Genomic DNA, 21,076 nt, shown 5'->3' with positions numbered 1-21,076 from the left:
TTAGAACTTTCTAAAATGTATTGTTGCTCTCCAAAAGTGGCTTTCAATATCTCTGCGATCTACATTATGCATCTAGCAAGCATCTCAATTTTTGAATATGTCAGTTAAAACAAACAAAAAGTAACCGAGAAAATTAAAAAATCAGTTCTCATCAATATTACCAAGTAAAACATGGATGTTTTTACCTTTCATTGAAATCTTGTATTAGCGAATTGTTTTTCATTTCATAGACTTTTAACATGACACTTCTTTCCAAGTGTCGCTTTAAAACAAAATTAAACATTTAATTTGCAGCAATCTTAATTATATGAAAGATCTGTGAGATAAGAACTCCATGTGTGCCAGTGGTAGCATGGCCGAGCGGTCTAAGGCGCTGGATTTAGGCTCCAGTCTCTTCGGAGGCGTGGATTCAAATCCCACTGCTGCCAAGCTTATTTTCCAAAGAATTGATTTTTGATCAGATATTAACCAACTGAAAAAGGTTGGTGATAGTACCCTGCCTTAGCCACCAAGTTCCCAACAGTTCATCATAGTTGCAACAGTCTTCTCAAACCTTTACAATAATGATATCTGCTAACAATAAAGATATTCAAATTTTAATTTTGCATGAAGTAATTATGTGCCCCATCAGAACTAATATTTTATTACTTCATGAATCTCAATTTCTTTTGTTATTTCAATGAAAATAAACAAAATGCAATTCAATAAAAAATCTGAATTTCTCATCGGATTTATGTTTAATAATGAACTATCTTTTAACCTTTGCTGACATCTTTTCAATTAATACTTTAAAACAAAAAAACCCTTTAATTTTGATGTTCTAGATCTGTGAGCTACCCTAACAACATGCACATGTGGTAGCATGGCCGAGCAGTCTAACGCACTGGATTAAGGCTCCAGTCTCTTTGGAGGCATGGGTGCAAATCTCACTACTGCCATCTTTATTATACAAAGACTAGGGCAGTTATTGATGGCAAAGTGATTCTTTTTTTCCATTAGATAGGATATTACCCAGCTGAAGTTGGTTGGTGGAAGATTCCTATAGCTACTCAACACTTCATCATTGTTACAAGAGACTTCCCAAACGTTTTAAAAATGTTATCTGCTAAGAGTAAAGATGAGCCAAAATTAAGTTGGCATGAATTAATTAGAAGTAATATCATAACTAATATTTAATTACTGAGTGGTCTTATCACACAATTAGAGATGGAAATGTTGGCAACGTGACTCATTGGTATTAATTGATGGATTTATATTCCGATTTCTCTATCTTTCCTATCTTTCTGGATTTTAATCTCACAGCTGTCTATTTTAGGCATTTGAATAGTACTTAAAAGTTATTTGGATACATCAGTTGCACTAATTGAAGGAAATTTGATGACAAATATAATCATTACTTGTTAAATGTACCTGGCTTCTTTTGCATTTTATCTCAGCTTTTCCTGACTTTGGGTAAAGTTTTGAATGACATTCCAGATATGAGAGCTAAAATATTTTAAAGTGTTAAGCAGGTTGTAGGATGACAGAGCTATTCAAGCTGCTGGAATCAAATCCCACTGCTGCCATATATATTCTCCAAGGAGAAGATCCAGTGATATATATCAAAGTGCTTTCCTAAAGTAGATAAGGTATAAAAGAAGCTAAATTTGGTTAGTGGAAGCACACCATAAGCTGTCACATGCAGTAGCTCAAAACAAGTTATCATGGTTTTAATAGTTTTCTCAAACCTTTTTTAGAACTATCTAAATTGTATTGTTGCTCTCAAAAAGTGGCTTTGAATATCTCTGCGATCTACATTATGCATCTAGCAAGCATCTCAATTTTTGAATATGTCAGTTAAAACAAACAAAAAGTAACTGAGAAAATTAAAAAATCAGTTCTCATCAATATTACCAAGTATAACATGGATGTTTTTACCTTTCATTGAATTCTTGTATTAGCGTATTGTTTATCATTTCATAGACTTTTAACATGACACTTCTTTCGAAGTGTCGCTTTAAAACAAAATTAAACATTTAATTTGCAGCAATCTTAATTATATGAAAGATCTGTGAGATAAGAACTCCATGTGCGCCAGTGGTAGCTTGGCCGAGCGGTCTAAGGTGCTGGATGTAGGCTCCAGTCTCTTCGGAGGCATGGGTTCAAATCCCACTGCTGCCAATCTTATTTTCCAAAGAATTGATTTTTGATCAGATATTAACCAACTGAAAAAGGTTGGTGATAGTACCCTGCATTAGCCACCAAGTTCCCAACAGTTCATCATAGTTGCAACAGTCTTCTCAAACCTTTAAAATAATGATATCTGCTAACAATAAAGATATTCAAATTTTAATGTTGCATGAAGTAATTATGTGCCCTATCAGAACGAATATTTTATTACTTCATGCATCTCAATTTCTTTTATTATTTCAATGAAAATAAACAAAATGCAATTCAATAAAAAATCTGAATTTCTCATCGGATTTATGTTTAATAATGAACTTTCTTTTAACCTTTGCTGACATCTTTTCAATTAATACTTTAAAACAAAAAAACCCTTTAATTTTGATGTTCTAGATCTGTGAGCTAACCTAACAACATGCACATGTGGTAGCATGGCCGAGCAGTCTAAGGCGCTGGATTAAGGCTCCAGTCTCTTTGGAGGCGTGGGTGCAAATCTCACTACTGCCATCTTTATTATACAAAGAGTAGGGCAGTTATTGATGGCAAAGTGATTCTTTTTTTCCATTAGATAGGATATTACCCAGCTGAAGTTGGTTGGTGGAAGATTCCTATAGCTACTCAACAGTTCATCATTGTTACAAGAGACTTCCCAAACGTTTTAAAAATGTTAATTGCTAAGAGTAAAGATGAGCCAAAATGAAGTTGGCATGAAGTAATTAGAAGTAATATCATAACTAATATTTAATTACTGAGTGGTCTTATCATACAATTAGAGATGGAAATGTTGGCAACGTGACTCATTGGTATAAATTGATGGATTTATATTCCGCTTTCTCTATCTTTCCTATCTTTCTGGATTTTAATCTCACAGCTGTCTATCTTAGGCATTTGAATAGTACTTCAAAGTTATTTGGATACATCAGTTGCACTAAATGAAGGAAATTTGAAGACAAATATAATCATTACTTGTTAAATGTACCTGGCTTCTTTTGCATTTTATCTCAGCTTTTCCTGACTTTGGGTAAAGTTTTGAATGACATTCCAGATATGAGAGCTAAAATATTTTAAATTGTTAAGCAGGTTGTAGGATGACAGAGCTATTCAAGCTGCTGGAATCAAATCCCACTGCTGCCATATTTATTGTCCAAGGAGAAGATCCAGTGATATATATCAAAGTGCTTTCCTAAAGTAGATAAGGTATAAAAGAAGCTAAATTTGGTTAATGGAAGCACACCATAAGCTGTCACATGCAGTAGCTCAAAAGGTTTTAATAGTTTTCTCAAACCTTTTTTAGAACTTTCTAAAATGTATTGTTGCTCTCCAAAAGTGGCTTTCAATATCTCTGCGATCTACATTATGCATCTAGCAAGCATCTCAATTTTTGAATATGTCAGTTAAAACAAACAAAAAGTAACCGAGAAAATTAAAAAATCAGTTCTCATCAATATTACCAAGTAAAACATGGATGTTTTTACCTTTCATTGAAATCTTGTATTAGCGAATTGTTTTTCATTTCATAGACTTTTAACATGACACTTCTTTCCAAGTGTCGCTTTAAAACAAAATTAAACATTTAATTTGCAGCAATCTTAATTATATGAAAGATCTGTGAGATAAGAACTCCATGTGTGCCAGTGGTAGCATGGCCGAGCGGTCTAAGGCGCTGGATTTAGGCTCCAGTCTCTTCGGAGGCGTGGATTCAAATCCCACTGCTGCCAAGCTTATTTTCCAAAGAATTGATTTTTGATCAGATATTAACCAACTGAAAAAGGTTGGTGATAGTACCCTGCCTTAGCCACCAAGTTCCCAACAGTTCATCATAGTTGCAACAGTCTTCTCAAACCTTTACAATAATGATATCTGCTAACAATAAAGATATTCAAATTTTAATTTTGCATGAAGTAATTATGTGCCCCATCAGAACTAATATTTTATTACTTCATGAATCTCAATTTCTTTTGTTATTTCAATGAAAATAAACAAAATGCAATTCAATAAAAAATCTGAATTTCTCATCGGATTTATGTTTAATAATGAACTATCTTTTAACCTTTGCTGACATCTTTTCAATTAATACTTTAAAACAAAAAAACCCTTTAATTTTGATGTTCTAGATCTGTGAGCTACCCTAACAACATGCACATGTGGTAGCATGGCCGAGCAGTCTAACGCACTGGATTAAGGCTCCAGTCTCTTTGGAGGCATGGGTGCAAATCTCACTACTGCCATCTTTATTATACAAAGACTAGGGCAGTTATTGATGGCAAAGTGATTCTTTTTTTCCATTAGATAGGATATTACCCAGCTGAAGTTGGTTGGTGGAAGATTCCTATAGCTACTCAACACTTCATCATTGTTACAAGAGACTTCCCAAACGTTTTAAAAATGTTATCTGCTAAGAGTAAAGATGAGCCAAAATTAAGTTGGCATGAATTAATTAGAAGTAATATCATAACTAATATTTAATTACTGAGTGGTCTTATCACACAATTAGAGATGGAAATGTTGGCAACGTGACTCATTGGTATTAATTGATGGATTTATATTCCGATTTCTCTATCTTTCCTATCTTTCTGGATTTTAATCTCACAGCTGTCTATTTTAGGCATTTGAATAGTACTTAAAAGTTATTTGGATACATCAGTTGCACTAATTGAAGGAAATTTGATGACAAATATAATCATTACTTGTTAAATGTACCTGGCTTCTTTTGCATTTTATCTCAGCTTTTCCTGACTTTGGGTAAAGTTTTGAATGACATTCCAGATATGAGAGCTAAAATATTTTAAAGTGTTAAGCAGGTTGTAGGATGACAGAGCTATTCAAGCTGCTGGAATCAAATCCCACTGCTGCCATATATATTCTCCAAGGAGAAGATCCAGTGATATATATCAAAGTGCTTTCCTAAAGTAGATAAGGTATAAAAGAAGCTAAATTTGGTTAGTGGAAGCACACCATAAGCTGTCACATGCAGTAGCTCAAAACAAGTTATCATGGTTTTAATAGTTTTCTCAAACCTTTTTTAGAACTATCTAAAATGTATTGTTGCTCTCCAAAAGTGGCTTTGAATATCTCTGCGATCTACATTATGCATCTAGCAAGCATCTGAATTTTTGAATATGTCAGTTAAAACAAACAAAAAGTAACTGAGAAAATTAAAAAATCAGTTCTCATCAATATTAGCAAGTAAAACATGGATGTTTTTACCTTTCATTGAAATCTTGTATTAGCGAATTGTTTTTCATTTCATAGACTTTTAACATGACACTTCTTTCCAAGTGTCGCTTTAAAACAAAATTAAACATTTAATTTGCAGCAATCTTAATTATATGAAAGATCTGTGAGATAAGAACTCCATGTGTGCCAGTGGTAGCATGGCCAAGCGGTCTAAGGCACTGGATTTAGGCTCCAGTCTCTTCGAAGGCGTGGGTTCAAATCCCACTGCTGCCAAGCTTATTTTCCAAAGAATTGATTTTTGATCAGATATTAACCAACTGAAAAAGGTTGGTGATAGTACCCTGCATTAGCCACCAAGTTCCCAACAGTTCATCATAGTTGCAACAGTTTATTCGAACCTTTAAAATAATGATATCTGCTAACAATAAAGATATTCAAATTTTAATTTTGCATGAAGTAATTATGTGCCCTATCAGAACTAATATTTTATTACTTCATACATCTCAATTTCTTTTATTATTTCAATGAAAATAAACATAATGCAATTCTATAAAAAATCTGAATTTCTCATCGGATTTATGTTTAATAATGAACTTTCTTTAAAATTTTGCTGACATCTTTTCAATTAATACTTTAAAACAAAAAAACCCTTTTATTTTGATGTTCTAGATCTGTGAGCTACCCTAACAACATGCACATGTGGTAGCATGGCCGAGCAGTCTAAGGCGCTGGATTAAGGCTCCAGTCTCTTTGGAGGTGTGGGTGCAAATCTCACTACTGCCATCTTTATTATACAAAGAGTAGGGCAGTTATTGATGGCAAAGTGATTCTTTTTTTCCATTAGATAGGATATTACCCAACTGAAGTTGGTTGGTGGAAGATTCCTATAGCTACTCAACAGTTCATCATTGTTACAAGAGACTTCCCAAACGTTTTAAAAATGTTATCTGCTAAGAGTAAAGATGAGCCAAAATTAAGTTGGCATGAAGTAATTAGAAGTAATATCATAACTAATATTTAATTACTGAGTGGTCTTATCATACAATTAGAGATGGAAATGTTGGCAACGTGACTCATTGGTATAAATTGATGGATTTATATTCCGATTTCTCTATCTTTCCTATCTTTCTGGATTTTAATCTCACAGCTGTCTATCTTAGGCATTTGAATAGTACTTCAAAGTTATTTGGATACATCAGTTGCACTAAATGAAGGAAATCTGAAGACAAATATAATCATTACTTGTTAAATGTACCTGGTTTCTTTTGCATTTTATCTCAGCTTTTCCTGACTGGGTAAAGTTTTGAATGACATTCCAGATATGAGAGTTAAAATATTTTAAAGTGTACAGCAGGTTGTAGGATGACAGAGCTATTCAAGCTGCTGGAATCAAATCCCACTGCTGCCATATTTATTCTCCAAGGAGAAGATCCAGTGATATATATCAAAGTGCTTTCCTAAAGTAGATAAGGTATAAAAGAAGCTAAATTTGGTTAGTGGAAGCACACCATAAGCTGTCACATGCAGTAGCTCAAAACAAGTTATCATGGTTTTAATAGTTTTCTCAAACCTTTTTTAGAACTATCTAAAATGTATTGTTGCTCTCAAAAAGTGGCTTTGAATATCTCTGCGATCTACATTATGCATCTAGCAAGCATCTCAATTTTTGAATATGTCAGTTAAAACAAACAAAAAGTAACTGAGAAAATTAAAAAATCAGTTCTCATCAATATTACCAAGTAAAACATGGATGTTTTTACCTTTCATTGAAATCTTGTATTAGCGAATTGTTTTTCATTTCATAGACTTTTAACATGACACTTCTTTCCAAGTGTCGCTTTAAAACAAAATTAAACATTTAATTTGCAGCAATCTTAATTAGATGAAAGATCTGTGAGATAAGAACTCCATGTGTGCCAGTGGTAGCATGGCCAAGCGGTCTAAGGCGCTGGATTTAGGCTCCAGTCTCTTCGGAGGCGTGGATTCAAATCCCACTGCTGCCAAGCTTATTTTCCAAAGAATTGATTTTTGATCAGATATTAACCAACTGAAAAAGGTTGGTGATAGTACCCTGCCTTAGCCATCAAGTTCCCAACAGTTCATCATAGTTGCAACAGTCTTCTCAAACCTTTAAAATAATGATATCTGCTAACAATAAAGATATTCAAATTTTAATTTTGCATGAAGTAATTATGTGCCCCATCAGAACTAATATTTTATTACTTCATGAATCTCAATTTCTTTTGTTATTTCAATGAAAATAAACAAAATGCAATTCAATAAAAAATCTGAATTTCTCATCGGATTTATGTTTAATAATGAACTTTCTTTTAACCTTTGCTGACATCTTTTCAATTAATACTTTAAAACAAAAAAACCCTTTAATTTTGATGTTCTAGATCTGTGAGCTACCCTAACAACATGCACATGTGGTAGCATGGCCGAGCAGTCTAACGCACTGGATTAAGGCTCCAGTCTCTTTGGAGGCATGGGTGCAAATCTCACTACTGCCATCTTTATTATACAAAGACTAGGGCAGTTATTGATGGCAAAGTGATTCTTTTTTTCCATTAGATAGGATATTACCCAGCTGAAGTTGGTTGGTGGAAGATTCCTATAGCTACTCAACAGTTCATCATTGTTACAAGAGACTTCCCAAACGTTTTAAAAATGTTATCTGCTAAGAGTAAAGATGAGCCAAAATTAAGTTGGCATGAATTAATTAGAAGTAATATCATAACTAATATTTAATTACTGAGTGGTCTTATCACACAATTAGAGATGGAAATGTTGGCAACGTGACTCATTGGTATTAATTGATGGATTTATATTCCGATTTCTCTATCTTTCCTATCTTTCTGGATTTTAATCTCACAGCTGTCTATTTTAGGCATTTGAATAGTACTTAAAAGTTATTTGGATACATCAGTTGCACTAATTGAAGGAAATTTGATGACAAATATAATCATTACTTGTTAAATGTACCTGGCTTCTTTTGCATTTTATCTCAGCTTTTCCTGACTTTTGGTAAAGTTTTGAATGACATTCCAGATATGAGAGCTAAAATATTTTAAAGTGTTAAGCAGGTTGTAGGATGACAGAGCTATTCAAGCTGCTGGAATCAAATCCCACTGCTGCCATATATATTCTCCAAGGAGAAGATCCAGTGATATATATCAAAGTGCTTTCCTAAAGTAGATAAGGTATAAAAGAAGCTAAATTTGGTTAGTGGAAGCACACCATAAGCTGTCACATGCAGTAGCTCAAAACAAGTTATCATGGTTTTAATAGTTTTCTCAAACCTTTTTTAGAACTATCTAAAATGTATTGTTGCTCTCCAAAAGTGGCTTTGAATATCTCTGCGATCTACATTATGCATCTAGCAAGCATCTGAATTTTTGAATATGTCAGTTAAAACAAACAAAAAGTAACTGAGAAAATTAAAAAATCAGTTCTCATCAATATTAGCAAGTAAAACATGGATGTTTTTACCTTTCATTGAAATCTTGTATTAGCGAATTGTTTTTCATTTCATAGACTTTTAACATGACACTTCTTTCCAAGTGTCGCTTTAAAACAAAATTAAACATTTAATTTGCAGCAATCTTAATTATATGAAAGATCTGTGAGATAAGAACTCCATGTGTGCCAGTGGTAGCATGGCCAAGCGGTCTAAGGCACTGGATTTAGGCTCCAGTCTCTTTGAAGGCGTGGGTTCAAATCCCACTGCTGCCAAGCTTATTTTCCAAAGAATTGATTTTTGATCAGATATTAACCAACTGAAAAAGGTTGGTGATAGTACCCTGCATTAGCCACCAAGTTCCCAACAGTTCATCATAGTTGCAGCAGTCTATTCAAACCTTTAAAATAATGATATCTGCTAACAATAAAGATATTCAAATTTTAATTTTGCATGAAGTAATTATGTGCCCTATCAGAACTAATATTTTATTACTTCATACATCTCAATTTCTTTTGTTATTTCAATGAAAATAAACAAAATGCAATTCAATAAAAAATCTGAATTTCTCATCGGATTTATGTTTAATAATGAACTTTCTTTTAACCTTTGCTGACATCTTTTCAATTAATACTTTAAAACAAAAAAAACCTTTAATTTTGATGTTCTAGATCTGTGAGCTACCCTAACAACATGCACATGTGGTAGCATGGCCGAGCAGTCTAAAGCGCTGGATTAAGGCTCCAGTCTCTTTGGAGGCATGGGTGCAAATCTCACTACTGCCATCTTTATTATACAAAGAGTAGGGCAGTTATTGATGGCAAAGTGATTCTTTTTTTCCATTAGATAGGATATTACCCAACTGAAGTTGGTTGGTGGAAGATTCCTATAGCTACTCAACAGTTCATCATTGTTACAAGAGACTTCCCAAACGTTTTAAAAATGTTATCTGCTAAGAGTAAAGATGAGCCAAAATTAAGTTGGCATGAAGTAATTAGAAGTAATATCATAACTAATATTTAATTACTGAGTGGTCTTATCATACAATTAGAGATGGAAATGTTGGCAACGTGACTCATTGGTATAAATTGATGGATTTATATTCCGATTTCTCTATCTTTCCTATCTTTCTGGATTTTAATCTCACAGCTGTCTATCTTAGGCATTTGAATAGTACTTCAAAGTTATTTGGATACATCAGTTGCACTAAATGAAGGAAATCTGAAGACAAATATAATCATTACTTGTTAAATGTACCTGGTTTCTTTTGCATTTTATCTCAGCTTTTCCTGACTGGGTAAAGTTTTGAATGACATTCCAGATATGAGAGTTAAAATATTTTAAAGTGTACAGCAGGTTGTAGGATGACAGAGCTATTCAAGCTGCTGGAATCAAATCCCACTGCTGCCATATTTATTCTCCAAGGAGAAGATCCAGTGATATATATCAAAGTGCTTTCCTAAAGTAGATAAGGTATAAAAGAAGCTAAATTTGGTTAGTGGAAGCACACCATAAGCTGTCACATGCAGTAGCTCAAAACAAGTTATCATGGTTTTAATAGTTTTCTCAAACCTTTTTTAGAACTATCTAAAATGTATTGTTGCTCTCAAAAAGTGGCTTTGAATATCTCTGCGATCTACATTATGCATCTAGCAAGCATCTCAATTTTTGAATATGTCAGTTAAAACAAACAAAAAGTAACTGAGAAAATTAAAAAATCAGTTCTCATCAATATTACCAAGTAAAACATGGATGTTTTTACCTTTCATTGAAATCTTGTATTAGCGAATTGTTTTTCATTTCATAGACTTTTAACATGACACTTCTTTCCAAGTGTCGCTTTAAAACAAAATTAAACATTTAATTTGCAGCAATCTTAATTAGATGAAAGATCTGTGAGATAAGAACTCCATGTGTGCCAGTGGTAGCATGGCCAAGCGGTCTAAGGCGCTGGATTTAGGCTCCAGTCTCTTCGGAGGCGTGGATTCAAATCCCACTGCTGCCAAGCTTATTTTCCAAAGAATTGATTTTTGATCAGATATTAACCAACTGAAAAAGGTTGGTGATAGTACCCTGCCTTAGCCATCAAGTTCCCAACAGTTCATCATAGTTGCAACAGTCTTCTCAAACCTTTAAAATAATGATATCTGCTAACAATAAAGATATTCAAATTTTAATTTTGCATGAAGTAATTATGTGCCCCATCAGAACTAATATTTTATTACTTCATGAATCTCAATTTCTTTTGTTATTTCAATGAAAATAAACAAAATGCAATTCAATAAAAAATCTGAATTTCTCATCGGATTTATGTTTAATAATGAACTTTCTTTTAACCTTTGCTGACATCTTTTCAATTAATACTTTAAAACAAAAAAACCCTTTAATTTTGATGTTCTAGATCTGTGAGCTACCCTAACAACATGCACATGTGGTAGCATGGCCGAGCAGTCTAACGCACTGGATTAAGGCTCCAGTCTCTTTGGAGGCATGGGTGCAAATCTCACTACTGCCATCTTTATTATACAAAGACTAGGGCAGTTATTGATGGCAAAGTGATTCTTTTTTTCCATTAGATAGGATATTACCCAGCTGAAGTTGGTTGGTGGAAGATTCCTATAGCTACTCAACAGTTCATCATTGTTACAAGAGACTTCCCAAACGTTTTAAAAATGTTATCTGCTAAGAGTAAAGATGAGCCAAAATTAAGTTGGCATGAATTAATTAGAAGTAATATCATAACTAATATTTAATTACTGAGTGGTCTTATCACACAATTAGAGATGGAAATGTTGGCAACGTGACTCATTGGTATTAATTGATGGATTTATATTCCGATTTCTCTATCTTTCCTATCTTTCTGGATTTTAATCTCACAGCTGTCTATTTTAGGCATTTGAATAGTACTTAAAAGTTATTTGGATACATCAGTTGCACTAATTGAAGGAAATTTGATGACAAATATAATCATTACTTGTTAAATGTACCTGGCTTCTTTTGCATTTTATCTCAGCTTTTCCTGACTTTTGGTAAAGTTTTGAATGACATTCCAGATATGAGAGCTAAAATATTTTAAAGTGTTAAGCAGGTTGTAGGATGACAGAGCTATTCAAGCTGCTGGAATCAAATCCCACTGCTGCCATATATATTCTCCAAGGAGAAGATCCAGTGATATATATCAAAGTGCTTTCCTAAAGTAGATAAGGTATAAAAGAAGCTAAATTTGGTTAGTGGAAGCACACCATAAGCTGTCACATGCAGTAGCTCAAAACAAGTTATCATGGTTTTAATAGTTTTCTCAAACCTTTTTTAGAACTATCTAAAATGTATTGTTGCTCTCCAAAAGTGGCTTTGAATATCTCTGCGATCTACATTATGCATCTAGCAAGCATCTGAATTTTTGAATATGTCAGTTAAAACAAACAAAAAGTAACTGAGAAAATTAAAAAATCAGTTCTCATCAATATTAGCAAGTAAAACATGGATGTTTTTACCTTTCATTGAAATCTTGTATTAGCGAATTGTTTTTCATTTCATAGACTTTTAACATGACACTTCTTTCCAAGTGTCGCTTTAAAACAAAATTAAACATTTAATTTGCAGCAATCTTAATTATATGAAAGATCTGTGAGATAAGAACTCCATGTGTGCCAGTGGTAGCATGGCCAAGCGGTCTAAGGCACTGGATTTAGGCTCCAGTCTCTTTGAAGGCGTGGGTTCAAATCCCACTGCTGCCAAGCTTATTTTCCAAAGAATTGATTTTTGATCAGATATTAACCAACTGAAAAAGGTTGGTGATAGTACCCTGCATTAGCCACCAAGTTCCCAACAGTTCATCATAGTTGCAGCAGTCTATTCAAACCTTTAAAATAATGATATCTGCTAACAATAAAGATATTCAAATTTTAATTTTGCATGAAGTAATTATGTGCCCTATCAGAACTAATATTTTATTACTTCATACATCTCAATTTCTTTTGTTATTTCAATGAAAATAAACATAATGCAATTCTATAAAAAATCTGAATTTCTCATCGGATTTATGTTTAATAATGAACTTTCTTTTAAATTTTGCTGACATCTTTTCAATTAATACTTTAAAACAAAAAAACCCTTTTATTTTGATGTTCTAGATCTGTGAGCTACCCTAACAACATGCACATGTGGTAGCATGGCCGAGCAGTCTAAGGCGCTGGATTAAGGCTCCAGTCTCTTTGGAGGTGTGGGTGCAAATCTCACTACTGCCATCTTTATTATACAAAGAGTAGGGCAGTTATTGATGGCAAAGTGATTCTTTTTTTCCATTAGATAGGATATTACCCAGCTGAAGTTGGTTGGTGGAAGATTCCTATAGCTACTCAACAGTTCATCATTGTTACAAGAGACTTCCCAAACGTTTTAAAAATGTTAATTGCTAAGAGTAAAGATGAGCCAAAATGAAGTTGGCATGAAGTAATTAGAAGTAATATCATAACTAATATTTAATTACTGAGTGGTCTTATCATACAATTAGAGATGGAAATGTTGGCAACGTGACTCATTGGTATAAATTGATGGATTTATATTCCGCTTTCTCTATCTTTCCTATCTTTCTGGATTTTAATCTCACAGCTGTCTATCTTAGGCATTTGAATAGTACTTCAAAGTTATTTGGATACATCAGTTGCACTAAATGAAGGAAATTTGAAGACAAATATAATCATTACTTGTTAAATGTACCTGGCTTCTTTTGCATTTTATCTCAGCTTTTCCTGACTTTGGGTAAAGTTTTGAATGACATTCCAGATATGAGAGCTAAAATATTTTAAATTGTTAAGCAGGTTGTAGGATGACAGAGCTATTCAAGCTGCTGGAATCAAATCCCACTGCTGCCATATTTATTGTCCAAGGAGAAGATCCAGTGATATATATCAAAGTGCTTTCCTAAAGTAGATAAGGTATAAAAGAAGCTAAATTTGGTTAATGGAAGCACACCATAAGCTGTCACATGCAGTAGCTCAAAAGGTTTTAATAGTTTTCTCAAACCTTTTTTAGAACTTTCTAAAATGTATTGTTGCTCTCCAAAAGTGGATTTCAATATCTCTGCGATCTACATTATGCATCTAGCAAGCATCTCAATTTTTGAATATGTCAGTTAAAACAAACAAAAAGTAACTGAGAAAATTAAAAAATCAGTTCTCATCAATATTACCAAGTAAAACATGGATGTTTTTACCTTTCATTGAAATCTTGTATTAGCGAATTGTTTTTCATTTCATAGACTTTTAACATGACACTTCTTTCCAAGTGTCGCTTTAAAACAAAATTAAACATTTAATTTGCAGCAATCTTAATTATATGAAAGATCTGTGAGATAAGAACTCCATGTGTGCCAGTGGTAGCATGGCCGAGCGGTCTAAGGCGCTGGATTTAGGCTCCAGTCTCTTCGGAGGCGTGGATTCAAATCCCACTGCTGCCAAGCTTATTTTCCAAAGAATTGATTTTTGATCAGATATTAACCAACTGAAAAAGGTTGGTGATAGTACCCTGCCTTAGCCACCAAGTTCCCAACAGTTCATCATAGTTGCAACAGTCTTCTCAAACCTTTACAATAATGATATCTGCTAACAATAAAGATATTCAAATTTTAATTTTGCATGAAGTAATTATGTGCCCCATCAGAACTAATATTTTATTACTTCATGAATCTCAATTTCTTTTGTTATTTCAATGAAAATAAACAAAATGCAATTCAATAAAAAATCTGAATTTCTCATCGGATTTATGTTTAATAATGAACTATCTTTTAACCTTTGCTGACATCTTTTCAATTAATACTTTAAAACAAAAAAACCCTTTAATTTTGATGTTCTAGATCTGTGAGCTACCCTAACAACATGCACATGTGGTAGCATGGCCGAGCAGTCTAACGCACTGGATTAAGGCTCCAGTCTCTTTGGAGGCATGGGTGCAAATCTCACTACTGCCATCTTTATTATACAAAGACTAGGGCAGTTATTGATGGCAAAGTGATTCTTTTTTTCCATTAGATAGGATATTACCCAGCTGAAGTTGGTTGGTGGAAGATTCCTATAGCTACTCAACACTTCATCATTGTTACAAGAGACTTCCCAAACGTTTTAAAAATGTTATCTGCTAAGAGTAAAGATGAGCCAAAATTAAGTTGGCATGAATTAATTAGAAGTAATATCATAACTAATATTTAATTACTGAGTGGTCTTATCACACAATTAGAGATGGAAATGTTGGCAACGTGACTCATTGGTATTAATTGATGGATTTATATTCCGATTTCTCTATCTTTCCTATCTTTCTGGATTTTAATCTCACAGCTGTCTATTTTAGGCATTTGAATAGTACTTAAAAGTTATTTGGATACATCAGTTGCACTAATTGAAGGAAATTTGATGACAAATATAATCATTACTTGTTAAATGTACCTGGCTTCTTTTGCATTTTATCTCAGCTTTTCCTGACTTTGGGTAAAGTTTTGAATGACATTCCAGATATGAGAGCTAAAATATTTTAAAGTGTTAAGCAGGTTGTAGGATGACAGAGCTATTCAAGCTGCTGGAATCAAATCCCACTGCTGCCATATATATTCTCCAAGGAGAAGATCCAGTGATATATATCAAAGTGCTTTCCTAAAGTAGATAAGGTATAAAAGAAGCTAAATTTGGTTAGTGGAAGCACACCATAAGCTGTCACATGCAGTAGCTCAAAACAAGTTATCATGGTTTTAATAGTTTTCTCAAACCTTTTTTAGAACTATCTAAAATGTATTGTTGCTCTCCAAAAGTGGCTTTGAATATCTCTGCGATCTACATTATGCATCTAGCAAGCATCTGAATTTTTGAATATGTCAGTTAAAACAAACAAAAAGTAACTGAGAAAATTAAAAAATCAGTTCTCATCAATATTAGCAAGTAAAACATGGATGTTTTTACCTTTCATTGAAATCTTGTATTAGCGAATTGTTTTTCATTTCATAGACTTTTAACATGACACTTCTTTCCAAGTGTCGCTTTAAAACAAAATTAAACATTTAATTTGCAGCAATCTTAATTATATGAAAGATCTGTGAGATAAGAACTCCATGTGTGCCAGTGGTAGCATGGCCAAGCGGTCTAAGGCACTGGATTTAGGCTCCAGTCTCTTCGAAGGCATGGGTTCAAATCCCACTGCTGCCAAGCTTATTTTCCAAAGAATTGATTTTTGATCAGATATTAACCAACTGAAAAAGGTTGGTGATAGTACCCTGCATTAGCCACCAAGTTCCCAACAGTTCATCATAGTTGCAACAGTCTATTCAAACCTTTAAAATAATGATATCTGCTAACAATAAAGATATTCAAATTTTAATTTTGCATGAAGTAATTATGTGCCCTATCAGAACTAATATTTTATTACTTCATACATCTCAATTTCTTTTATTATTTCAATGAAAATAAACATAATGCAATTCTATAAAAAATCTGAATTTCTCATCGGATTTATGTTTAATAATGAACTTTCTTTTAAATTTTGCTGAAATCTTTTCAATTAATACTTTAAAACAAAAAAACCCTTTTATTTTGATGTTCTAGATCTGTGAGCTACCCTAACAACATGCACATGTGGTAGCATGGCCGAGCAGTCTAAGGCGCTGGATTAAGGCTCCAGTCTCTTTGGAGGTGTGGGTGCAAATCTCACTACTGCCATCTTTATTATACAAAGAGTAGGGCAGTTATTGATGGCAAAGTGATTCTTTTTTTCCATTAGATAGGATATTACCCAACTGAAGTTGGTTGGTGGAAGATTCCTATAGCTACTCAACAGTTCATCATTGTTACAAGAGACTTCCCAAACGTTTTAAAAATGTTATCTGCTAAGAGTAAAGATGAGCCAAAATTAAGTTGGCATGAAGTAATTAGAAGTAATATCATAACTAATATTTAATTACTGAGTGGTCTTATCATACAATTAGAGATGGAAATGTTGGCAACGTGACTCATTGGTATAAATTGATGGATTTATATTCCGATTTCTCTATCTTTCCTATCTTTCTGGATTTTAATCTCACAGCTGTCTATCTTAGGCATTTGAATAGTACTTCAAAGTTATTTGGATACATCAGTTGCACTAAATGAAGGAAATCTGAAGACAAATATAATCATTACTTGTTAAATGTACCTGGCTTCTTTTGCATTTTATCTCAGCTTTTCCTGACTGGGTAAAGTTTTGAATGACATTCCAGATATGAGAGTTAAAATATTTTAAAGTGTACAGCAGGTTGTAGGATGACAGAGCTATTCAAGCTGCTGGAATCAAATCCCACTGCTGCCATATTTATTCTCCAAGGAGAAGATCCAGTGATATATATCAAAGTGCTTTCCTAAAGTAGATAAGGTATAAAAGAAGCTAAATTTGGTTAGTGGAAGCACACCATAAGCTGTCACATGCAGTAGCTCAAAACAAGTTATCATGGTTTTAATAGTTTTCTCAAACCTTTTTTAGAACTATCTAAAATGTATTGTTGCTCTCAAAAAGTGGCTTTGAATATCTCTGCGATCTACATTATGCATCTAGCAAGCATCTCAATTTTTGAATATGTCAGTTAAAACAAACAAAAAGTAACTGAGAAAATTAAAAAATCAGTTCTCATCAATATTACCAAGTAAAACATGGATGTTTTTACCTTTCATTGAAATCTTGTATTAGCGAATTGTTTTTCATTTCATAGACTTTTAACATGACACTTCTTTCCAAGTGTCGCTTTAAAACAAAATTAAACATTTAATTTGCAGCAATCTTAATTAGATGAAAGATCTGTGAGATAAGAACTCCATGTGTGCCAGTGGTAGCATGGCCAAGCGGTCTAAGGCGCTGGATTTAGGCTCCAGTCTCTTCGGAGGCGTGGATTCAAATCCCACTGCTGCCAAGCTTATTTTCCAAAGAATTGATTTTTGATCAGATATTAACCAACTGAAAAAGGTTGGTGATAGTACCCTGCCTTAGCCATCAAGTTCCCAACAGTTCATCATAGTTGCAACAGTCTTCTCAAACCTTTAAAATAATGATATCTGCTAACAATAAAGATATTCAAATTTTAATTTTGCATGAAGTAATTATGTGCCCCATCAGAACTAATATTTTATTACTTCATGAATCTCAATTTCTTTTGTTATTTCAATGAAAATAAACAAAATGCAATTCAATAAAAAATCTGAATTTCTCATCGGATTTATGTTTAATAATGAACTTTCTTTTAACCTTTGCTGACATCTTTTCAATTAATACTTTAAAACAAAAAAACCCTTTAATTTTGATGTTCTAGATCTGTGAGCTACCCTAACAACATGCACATGTGGTAGCATGGCCGAGCAGTCTAACGCACTGGATTAAGGCTCCAGTCTCTTTGGAGGCATGGGTGCAAATCTCACTACTGCCATCTTTATTATACAAAGACTAGGGCAGTTATTGATGGCAAAGTGATTCTTTTTTTCCATTAGATAGGATATTACCCAGCTGAAGTTGGTTGGTGGAAGATTCCTATAGCTACTCAACAGTTCATCATTGTTACAAGAGACTTCCCAAACGTTTTAAAAATGTTATCTGCTAAGAGTAAAGATGAGCCAAAATTAAGTTGGCATGAATTAATTAGAAGTAATATCATAACTAATATTTAATTACTGAGTGGTCTTATCACACAATTAGAGATGGAAATGTTGGCAACGTGACTCATTGGTATTAATTGATGGATTTATATTCCGATTTCTCTATCTTTCCTATCTTTCTGGATTTTAATCTCACAGCTGTCTATTTTAGGCATTTGAATAGTACTTAAAAGTTATTTGGATACATCAGTTGCACTAATTGAAGGAAATTTGATGACAAATATAATCATTACTTGTTAAATGTACCTGGCTTCTTTTGCATTTTATCTCAGCTTTTCCTGACTTTGGGTAAAGTTTTGAATGACATTCCAGATATGAGAGCTAAAATATTTTAAAGTGTTAAGCAGGTTGTAGGATGACAGAGCTATTCAAGCTGCTGGAATCAAATCCCACTGCTGCCATATATATTCTCCAAGGAGAAGATCCAGTGATATATATCAAAGTGCTTTCCTAAAGTAGATAAGGTATAAAAGAAGCTAAATTTGGTTAGTGGAAGCACACCATAAGCTGTCACATGCAGTAGCTCAAAACAAGTTATCATGGTTTTAATAGTTTTCTCAAACCTTTTTTAGAACTATCTAAAATGTATTGTTGCTCTCCAAAAGTGGCTTTGAATATCTCTGCGATCTACATTATGCATCTAGCAAGCATCTGAATTTTTGAATATGTCAGTTAAAACAAACAAAAAGTAACTGAGAAAATTTAAAAATCAGTTCTCATCAATATTACCAAGTAAAACATGGATGTTTTTACCTTTCATTGAAATCTTGTATTAGCGAATTGTTTTTCATTTCATAGACTTTTAACATGACACTTCTTTCCAAGTGTCGCTTTAAAACAAAATTAAACATTTAATTTGCAGCAATCTTAATTATATGAAAGATCTGTGAGATAAGAACTCCATGTGTGCCAGTGGTAGCATGGCCAAGCGGTCTAAGGCACTGGATTTAGGCTCCAGTCTCTTTAAGGCGTGGGTTCAAATCCCACTGCTGCCAAGCTTATTTTCCAAAGAATTGATTTTTGATCAGATATTAACCAACTGAAAAAGGTTGGTGATAGTACCCTGCATTAGCCACCAAGTTCCCAACAGTTCATCATAGTTGCAACAGTCTATTCAAACCTTTAAAGTAATGATATCTGCTAACAATAAAGATATTCAAATTTTAATTTTGCATGAAGTAATTATGTGCCCTATCAGAACTAATATTTTATTACTTCATACATCTCAATTTCTTTTGTTATTTCAATGAAAATAAACATAATGCAATTCTATAAAAAATCTGAATTTCTCATCGGATTTATGTTTAATAATGAACTTTCTTTTAAATTTTGCCGACATCTTTTCAATTAATACTTTAAAACAAAAAAACCCTTTTATTTTGATGTTCTAGATCTGTGAGCTACCCTAACAACATGCACATGTGGTAGCATGGCCGAGCAGTCTAAGGCGCTGGATTAAGGCTCCAGTCTCTTTGGAGGTGTGGGTGCAAATCTCACTACTGCCATCTTTATTATACAAAGAGTAGGGCAGTTATTGATGGCAAAGTGATTCTTTTTTTCCATTAGATAGGATATTACCCAGCTGAAGTTGGTTGGTGGAAGATTCCTATAGCTACTCAACAGTTCATCATTGTTACAAGAGACTTCCCAAACGTTTTAAAAATGTTATCTGCTAAGAGTAAAGATGAGCCAAAATTAAGTTGGCATGAATTAATTAGAAGTAATATCATAACTAATATTTAATTACTGAGTGGTCTTATCACACAATTAGAGATGGAAATGTTGGCAACGTGACTCATTGGTATTAATTGATGGATTTATATTCCGATTTCTCTATCTTTCCTATCTTTCTGGATTTTAATCTCACAGCTGTCTATTTTAGGCATTTGAATAGTACTTAAAAGTTATTTGGATACATCAGTTGCACTAATTGAAGGAAATTTGATGACAAATATAATCATTACTTGTTAAATGTACCTGGCTTCTTTTGCATTTTATCTCAGCTTTTCCTGACTTTGGGTAAAGTTTTGAATGACATTCCAGATATGAGAGCTAAAATATTTTAAAGTGTTAAGCAGGTTGCAGGATGACAGAGCTATTCAAGCTGCTGGAATCAAATCCCACTGCTGCCATATATATTCTCCAAGGAGAAGATCCAGTGATATATATCAAAGTGCTTTCCTAAAGTAGATAAGGTATAAAAGAAGCTAAATTTGGTTAGTGGAAGCACACCATAAGCTGTCACATGCAGTAGCTCAAAACAAGTTATCATGGTTTTATTAGTTTTCTCAAACCTTTTTTAGAACTATCTAAAATGTATTGTTGCTCTCCAAAAGTGGCTTTGAATATCTCTGCGATCTACATTATGCATCTAGCAAGCATCTGAATTTTTGAATATGTCAGTTAAAACAAACAAAAAGTAACTGAGAAAATTAAAAAATCAGTTCTCATCAATATTACCAAGTAAAACATGGATGTTTTTACCTTTCATTGAAATCTTGTATTAGCGAATTGTTTTTCATTTCATAGACTTTTAACATGACACTTCTTTCCAAGTGTCGCTTTAAAACAAAATTAAACATTTAATTTGCAGCAATCTTAATTATATGAAAGATCTGTG

The 21,076-nt window shown here is 33.2% G+C and overlaps 11 non-coding genes across 11 annotated transcripts; all 11 read left to right on the top strand.

The window, feature by feature from the left end:
• The first annotated feature begins 346 nt into the window (after positions 1-346).
• Positions 347-428, top strand: TRNAL-UAG (transfer RNA leucine (anticodon UAG)). The gene has a single exon. It is a non-coding gene; the product is annotated as a tRNA-Leu (tRNA).
• Positions 429-3,799: 3,371 nt separating this feature from the next.
• TRNAL-UAG (transfer RNA leucine (anticodon UAG)) lies at positions 3,800-3,881 on the top strand. Its single transcript has one exon. It is a non-coding gene; the product is annotated as a tRNA-Leu (tRNA).
• Positions 3,882-5,531: 1,650 nt separating this feature from the next.
• On the top strand, positions 5,532-5,613 carry TRNAL-UAG (transfer RNA leucine (anticodon UAG)). Its single transcript has one exon. It is a non-coding gene; the product is annotated as a tRNA-Leu (tRNA).
• A 1,648-nt stretch (positions 5,614-7,261) lies between these two features.
• On the top strand, positions 7,262-7,343 carry TRNAL-UAG (transfer RNA leucine (anticodon UAG)). The gene has a single exon. It is a non-coding gene; the product is annotated as a tRNA-Leu (tRNA).
• A 1,650-nt stretch (positions 7,344-8,993) lies between these two features.
• On the top strand, positions 8,994-9,075 carry TRNAL-UAG (transfer RNA leucine (anticodon UAG)). Its single transcript has one exon. It is a non-coding gene; the product is annotated as a tRNA-Leu (tRNA).
• A 1,648-nt stretch (positions 9,076-10,723) lies between these two features.
• TRNAL-UAG (transfer RNA leucine (anticodon UAG)) lies at positions 10,724-10,805 on the top strand. The gene has a single exon. It is a non-coding gene; the product is annotated as a tRNA-Leu (tRNA).
• A 1,650-nt stretch (positions 10,806-12,455) lies between these two features.
• TRNAL-UAG (transfer RNA leucine (anticodon UAG)) lies at positions 12,456-12,537 on the top strand. Its single transcript has one exon. It is a non-coding gene; the product is annotated as a tRNA-Leu (tRNA).
• A 1,639-nt stretch (positions 12,538-14,176) lies between these two features.
• Positions 14,177-14,258, top strand: TRNAL-UAG (transfer RNA leucine (anticodon UAG)). Its single transcript has one exon. It is a non-coding gene; the product is annotated as a tRNA-Leu (tRNA).
• Positions 14,259-15,908: 1,650 nt separating this feature from the next.
• TRNAL-UAG (transfer RNA leucine (anticodon UAG)) lies at positions 15,909-15,990 on the top strand. The gene has a single exon. It is a non-coding gene; the product is annotated as a tRNA-Leu (tRNA).
• Positions 15,991-17,638: 1,648 nt separating this feature from the next.
• On the top strand, positions 17,639-17,720 carry TRNAL-UAG (transfer RNA leucine (anticodon UAG)). Its single transcript has one exon. It is a non-coding gene; the product is annotated as a tRNA-Leu (tRNA).
• A 1,650-nt stretch (positions 17,721-19,370) lies between these two features.
• Positions 19,371-19,451, top strand: TRNAL-UAG (transfer RNA leucine (anticodon UAG)). Its single transcript has one exon. It is a non-coding gene; the product is annotated as a tRNA-Leu (tRNA).
• Positions 19,452-21,076: the final 1,625 nt, after the last annotated feature.

This window comes from Taudactylus pleione, unplaced genomic scaffold (genome assembly GCF_031769625.1).
Source record: "Taudactylus pleione unplaced genomic scaffold, aTauple2 ptg000016l, whole genome shotgun sequence".
Classification (NCBI taxonomy): Eukaryota; Metazoa; Chordata; class Amphibia; order Anura; family Myobatrachidae; genus Taudactylus; species Taudactylus pleione.
The sequence above is the reverse complement of the archived record's forward strand: the minus strand, read 5'-3'. Positions and strand labels throughout refer to the sequence as shown.